Here is a 7,971-nt window from a genome sequence, read left to right as displayed (position 1 = left end):
ATCCAAATGACATAGAATATGCAAAAAAAGGAAACCCTAAGTGGCAATATACAACTCATTAGTACATATGAAAGAGATGGAGGTAATACAATAAGCTGTAAAAGCTTAGGCCTCTAATTTTGTTCCTAGTAAGGCAACCCTAGAACTTTCATCTGAAAATATTCATAACTATGGGTAAGAATTGTAGGGAATTGAAAGACAACGTGCAGCGGATTTTAAAACTTTCAATCCCTTGCCCGGATCTACCGATCGCGTTTAAGTCAGGTAGTAAGAAGTATTACCTTCGGTGTTCGGTTTCCGAGTGGCTTGGTGATTCCGCCGTTCAGGATGCCTCTGCTCGCCTCCTTTATCGTTCGAAGTCGACAACTCCGGTCGGCTTCCTCTATCGGTATCCACACGAGTAGTCTTCAACCTCGAACGACGTGCTAGCGTCTATGTCCGTCTAGGGTTTTCAGAGAATCCGTCCACTCTTATCTCTCTTAGGCCGTCTCTTATCTGTTGGTACTCTCACGCTTAAAAACCCTAGCTCCTCATATCAAATATATAGGATGCTATAGGTTTAATGAATATATTTAATTTCGAAATTAAATTAACTCTAAATTAATTCCGAAATTAATACAATATCAAATATTGCCTAATCAGATAAGAGAACAATTAAATAAATATGGTTTAAATTAAATCCGTCTCACAGATTTAATTCACCTATTTATCTAATTCAAAATAAAGATATGACGGAATTAATTTACATAGATCTAATTTATCCTTATAAATTAAATCTAACAATTAATATCTCTTATATTTTATAGTATATATATATAATACACGAATATATATACACATCCACCCTATTTATTCATTGAATCTGGGCATATCCTAGATTCAATGAATCTGGACATCATAACTCGTGTTGGGCTATTTTGTGTGCGACCCTGTAGGCCCATATGAAGTTGGCAGTGGGCCATTAACTATAATGACTCATAAGTCGTAAGCGGTCTCTAGCAAGACATCACGACTACCCAAAACATATGAGGATCATTGAACGATGCAACCTTTCATACAACTGACAAGGCATGGAGAACGTCATCCTCCTATTCATGACCGTTACTTTCTCGATCCCTGAGTAGTCTGAGTATAGAAATGGAACTACCTTTCCATTATAGTATGGCCATACATTTCTCAGACTCACTCATCGAGGGGCCTAGTAATGTCTCTCTATGAATGTGAGGGACAAATTCCATCTTGACCATTCACATTCCTCCGCATGAAAACCACCACTAAGCCTGAACATAGTCTTTATGATCACTCAGTCAAAAGTGACTTTTGACTGGGTCAAGCTAAGCGTTTCTCTCATGTAGGAATCCATGATGATCTCAGGTCAAAGGGCATAGTGACATGGTTTGTATATGAGAGAAGCTTATGACTTAACCCATGCAGCTCTCTCATAGCGGGTCGGTCCGTTTACCTCCTACAACCAAGATTTTATTCACTTTTAAAGCTCTTTTAAATACTATTATGGTAGAAAGAAAAAGGTTAAAGTAGCTATCATAGAAGAAAAAGTTCAGCTCATTTTAAAGGAAATCCATAATAGAAAAGAAAAAAAAAAATCAAACATAGAAGTCTATGATGGATATTTAAAAGTCCTATTAGTATTCATACAAATTAATTTTTAAATGAAGGAATAAATTCACTTTTGAAAGTATACACGAATGCAGAAATTTCATATCACCAAAACACGTAAAACCATACTAGAAAGGGTTTGGCCCCACTAACATGGTAATAGAAAATGAGCCCATGTTTAACATAATTAGCATATTCTAAACATCTCAAGATGAGCCTCTAAGCATCAAACCCAGGAATAGCAAACCTAAGCCCTTCACAACCATGTTACTGAATAATACTCATGATATAACTTAATAGTCAATGTGGATCCATAATAGCTACATGCATACTAGCACAACAACAACAATTTAGTGGACAAATTACAAGGAAGAAGCTGAATATCCAAATGACATAGAATATGCAAAAAAAGGAAACCCTAAGTGGCAATATACAACTCATTAGTACATATGAAAGAGATGGAGGTAATACAATAAGCTGTAAAAGCTTAGGCCTCTAATTTTGTTCCTAGTAAGGCAACCCTAGAACTTTCATCTGAAAATATTCATAACTATGGGTAAGAATTGTAGGGAATTGAAAGACAACGTGCAGCGGATTTTAAAACTTTCAATCCCTTGCCCGGATCTACCGATCGCGTTTAAGTCAGGTAGTAAGAAGTATTACCTTCGGTGTTCGGTTCCGAGTGGCTTGGTGATTCCGCCGTTCAGGATGCCTCTGCTCGCCTCCTTTATCGTTCGAAGTCGACAACTCCGGTCGGCTTCCTCTATCGGTATCCACACGAGTAGTCTTCAACCTCGAACGACGTGCTAGCGTCTATGTCCGTCTAGGGTTTTCAGAGAATCCGTCCACTCTTATCTCTCTTAGGCCGTCTCTTATCTGTTGGTACTCTCACGCTTAAAACCCTAGCTCCTCATATCAAATATATAGGATGCTATAGGTTAATGAATAATATTAATTTCGAAATTAACTCTAAATTAATTCCGAAATTAATAAATATCAAATATTGCCTAATCAGATAAGAGAACAATTAAATAAATATGGTTTAAATTAAATCCGTCTCACAGATTTAATTCACCTATTTATCTAATTCAAAATAAAGATATGACGGAATTAATTTACATAGATCTAATTTATCCTTATAAATTAAATCTAACAATTAATATCTCTTATATTTATATAGTATATATATATATACACGAATATATATATATACACATCCACCCTATTTATTCATTGAATCTGGGCATATCCTAGATTCAATGAATCTGGACATCATAACTCGTGTTGGGCTATTTTGTGTGCGACCCTGTAGGCCCATATGAAGTTGGCAGTGGGCCATTAACTATAATGACTCATAAGTCGTAAGCGGTCTCTAGCAAGACATCACGACTACCCAAAACATATGAGGATCATTGAACGATGCAACCTTTCATACAACCACATCGCGTCCCTTTTGTCACACGACATTTTGGTCATGGACAAGGCATGGAGAACGTCATCCTCCTATTCATGACCGTTACTTTCTCGATCCCTGAGTAGTCTGAGTATAGAAATGGAACTACCTTTCCATTATAGTAGGCCATACATTTCTCAGACTCACTCATCGAGGGGCCTAGTAATGTCTCTCTATGAATGTGAGGGACAAATTCCATCTTGACCATTCACATTCCTCCGCATGAAAAACCACTAAGCCTGAACATAGTCTTTATGATCACTCAGTCAAAAGTGACTTTTGACTGGGTCAAGCTAAGCGTTTCTCATGTAGGAATCCATGATGATCTCAGGTCAAAGGGCATAGTGACATGGTTTGTATATGAGAGAAGCTTATGACTTAACCCATGCAGCTCTCTCATAGCGGGTCGGTCCAACACCTTGTACTCTTACATGTGCCTATGACTTTAATTTATATCTCTATATATCTTTAAAGTCATACTGGTCTTATTTCATCTTTGCTCCCACATAGATGACCGACCAGGGACATTTAAGATAAACCATGAGTTATCCAAGGATAGTCATCACAGTAAACATGCAAATAATATGATAACGTAATTAATAAATTCATAAATGAATAATGTTTAAAACATAATGATTGGCCCCTAGGGCACAATTTCCAACAAGAATAAGCATAAGTAACTAATAGTCCAGCTCATTATACATACGAATACTTACTCGTGAGGTGTCAAGCAGAACAATTATAAAAGAGTATATGAACATATAAAATATATTAGATAACAATAGTTCTCAAACTTAGACATTGATTTTCCAAACTCATAGTTCATAAATCAATTCTATTATGCAAATTGAATCTCTATAACCACCTTCCCCCACTATGGAGGAAGTAAAAGCCTAAAAGACTAATCTTTCACTCTAAGAGAAAGAGCCAAAAAGGCAATCCCTCACTACAGGGATATAAAGCAACCGTGAGGCTTGTCCCTCACTCTGGGGGATTAAACCAAGATGTTAGTGGCATTTTTACCCAAGAAGAGGGTGAATTGGGTGATATAAAAATTTGTCTTAATAAAATAAATAACCAAATAATGCCATGGAAATAAGTTTAGAAAGATTTCACCGAGGATGAGCAGAAGAAAGATGACATAGGAGATTATACTAGTTCGATCTCAACCACTTGACCTACATCTAATCCTCAGAGAGCCTCTGAGTTTTCACTAATTCCCTAAGATTCAACAGGCTCTTGAGTGCCACAGTATAGCAACTGAGTCACTCTCAATCACTCCCCCTTACTACCCATAAGGTTACAATTCCTTCAAGAGCCCACACTCTTGAGTCACTCACAGATTTTAGTAAAAAGAATTACAAACTCTCTCACAAAGTATATGATAAGCAATGAAGCTCAGAATGTAAAAACAAAGTAATGAATATGAGGATTAATTTTCATAGAAGGTAGCTCAGTTCATTCAATACTTCATTCAATGCTCTTCACGCCATTTATAGTTGAAGACTTTCAGTTTTCTATTAGATACAATGGCTTGTAGACATTGGAATATTGATTGCTTGTGTTTGGCAATTACAACAGTTGTTCATAATAAATGCTCCTGACACAGTAGGTTGATCCTATAATATAACCGTTGTGTTTCACAATCTGCAAAAGTGTCTTGGCAAAAGTGTAAGTTTTCTTCTCAAGTAAATATGAATGAATAAGAGAAGAAATGATTAGAATACCCCTGAGGCAACTTAAATGGAATTTGTAAGATTATAATTAGTAAAAAGTACACTGTTTGAGGTCATTATTTGAAATAGTAAGAGACCTTAAAAATGTACGTAAAAATGAGGTTAAATAGTTATAAGGTTTTACTTATTTATAAAAGTAGTCCTGCTTTCAGATGGCCAGTGAAATGGCTTTGATAAAATATAAAGCCGATTATGCCGGTTAAAGGCACTTTAGTAAATAATTTTTATGTAAGGTTTAAAGAAAAAGTTATGGCTTAAGAAAATTCATAGACATTCTCTAGAATTAAAAAAAATTTATAGAGCAGACAGAATAATTTTTTGAGCTCTAGTAGGCCATTAAGAAAGCCGAATAAATGTGAACTATGTAAATTAGAAGGAAACTTAGAGAATAAGTTTTGATCCAATGATCAAGATTAATTATTCCTTCCTCTCCACTACAATTGTGACACCTAGCTCTTTTAGAAGGATGAGGTAGGGGATGAAGCAAGAAGATGATGTAATGTTGATGCAAAAGTACACTTGAAGTTCCAAGTTTGCCTTTACAACTTCTATTAGCTTCCAAGGTCATTTTGGTCCATTCAAGGCCAAAGTTTTAGCTATAAATAGAACCCTCCCTCCCTCTCAATTACTCATTCAGCCAATAAGAGGGGAAACTCTTGCAAATTGGTTTCTCAAATTCCAACCAAGAAGAAAGCTGCCACCTTTGATCAACCAAGCTTGGATCTAAGGTTAGCAGGTTGTTTTATTATGTTTCTTGCTTGTATTTCTTGATTTGGATGGTTTGAAATTGTTGTCTCCCTCAAGGGGAGGTGCTGGCCTAATTGAGTCTTGATTAGGGGAAGATGTTTTGAGGTTAAACCTAGTCTAAAGTCTTTTGTTGTAGCTTGTTTCAAGTGGTATTATGTTTTTAAAAGATTTCATAGTATAGATATTATGGGTACTATTTCACCAAGCTAAGATCTATACCCTAGGATGTGTTTTTCATAGTTTTAATACTTTCATTGTGTTTAAAATGAAAAATACTGTAGGGTAAATCTAAAGCACAAGCTTTGGAAGCATTAGAATTAAAGTTGGAATTTTTGGATTTTATGAACCCCCTATTCAGCCAACACTGGTTCTTGGGGAAGGATTTTTCTTTTCATGAATCCAAACTCATATTTGGATTCCTTGGGCAAAATTGTGTAGGATTGGCCTAACAAAGCAATTGTTACAAAGCTAAAACACTAATTCTAAAATTTAGAGAAAAAAGGTTAAGTTCAAGAGAGCTAGTCTTAAACCTTATGTATTCTCTTAGTTCTAATAGATAGTATGATCATTATGACTATATTTAGGACCCTGGAACATTGAAGAAGATGTTTGATGATATTGATCGAAAGCTAATCATGGTTGGGAAGTCAAGAGAGTCAAAGAAAAAGTAAGAGGAAAGTTTGAAGTACAAGGTAGTGAACGTACCTATTATCATTGCTTGATGTTGTATGCTTGTGTATTGATATGTACATGATGTTTGAATATTTTTGTGACATGTTTTGACTACTATAATTGCTATTCATGATGAGTAGCTTATGTCTCCATGGCCATGTATCAAGAAGGTAGCATTAATCATGCTAATATGTCACTAAATAACAAGAGAATAAGCAAGTTGCATGTAATGCATTAGAATCCATCTAGCATGATTATGTGGTATTGTTTGCTGCTGAGATTCTTTCAAATCTCACCCCTCCCTAACTAATCATTTAGGTCAATCAATGATGGGCAATGATGGTATGAGAAGGAAGGAGAAGAAAGTGGAGAATTATTGATGTTAATGAATGAGATTAAGGATTAATATATAATTCTCCTACTATATAAATTATGTTTATGTATGCCAACAAGGCAATGTGATTGATTAGAATATCTATGGCATGAATGGAAATGCATGAGAATGAATGAGAAAGAGTAAGCCCAAGTTATACATGCCAAAGCAATAAAAAGAATTAAAACAAGAATAGTTAATGGATAAAATATAAGTCCTAGAGCAGTTAGCTTCCAGCTTCAGTTTGACCTATCAAATAAATGAATTAAGCCACTAAATTTGGCAGGCTTATAGTACATAGCCCTAAATTTAAATCAAGAGGTAGATCACCAATTGGATGTGTACACAAGGAGATATGAATTTTTAAAGTTGAGGTTAGAAATCTGAGAGTTTCAGAATTTACCAAATAAACAGTAAAGTTTAATGAATAAACTGTATAAATTGGGAAGAGATAAGTCCAGTTTGATATTTTTTCATTAAAGAGCATTGAAATAGATTTGAGTAGAATTTTAGAACACCTCTATACAATTTTTTTAGAATTACTTATGATTTTTCAAAATTGAACCTGTAATCTCAAAAATGCATAATGAACAGTGTTTCCGTAAATCAACGTCCTAGTTATGTTTTTATGAGCTTAAGGCCATCCAAAGTAATCTGAAATAGTTCTAATTGGACTCTAAGGTATAATAGGAGTAAGGTGTAACAATTATCGATTAGGTGATTGATAATTATAGCAATTCTTGAAGCATAATTATTGATGTCTTCATCAAATATCCTATCCTCTGTTTACATTTGTTTTCCAGTATCAAAACAGAGTTTCTTGCAAAAAAAATTCCTATCCACCTCGCTACTTAAGTTAGCTTTCTAATTATTGAAACATTAAATTTAAATACTCAAAATAAAGAGATAATATAGAATTTCTTACAACTCATTGAGATTTACTATTCCCAATTCTCTTCTAAAGTAATTGAACTTCTATTGGTCGAGGGGCTTCGTGAAGATGTCTGTGATTTGATATTTAGTAGGAATGAATTCTGCCTCCACGTCTTTCTTTTTGACATGATCCTAAATCAAGCGATGTGAAATATCAACGTGTTTAGTTCGGGCATGATGAACAAAATTTTTTGATAAGCTAATAGTACTCGTGTTGTCACACAGAATCAGGATTTCCTTTAAGTTGATTCCCAAATCTCATAGTTGCTGTTTTAGCGATAGTATTTGAGCACAGCAGCTTGTAGTAACAACATATTTTGATTCTACAGAAGATATGGCCACGGTGTTTTGTTTCATGCTTGACTATGAAACAAGACAGCCTCTAAGGAATTGGCATTGTTCACTTGTGCTTTTCCTATTTGTTTTTGTAACCTCCATGG

This window comes from Neltuma alba, unplaced genomic scaffold, assembly GCF_004799145.2.
Source record: "Neltuma alba isolate B1F8T4 unplaced genomic scaffold, ASM479914v2 tig00011174_pilon, whole genome shotgun sequence".
In the NCBI taxonomy this organism is placed as follows: Eukaryota; Viridiplantae; Streptophyta; class Magnoliopsida; order Fabales; family Fabaceae; genus Neltuma; species Neltuma alba.
Note: the sequence above shows the minus strand (reverse complement) of the source record.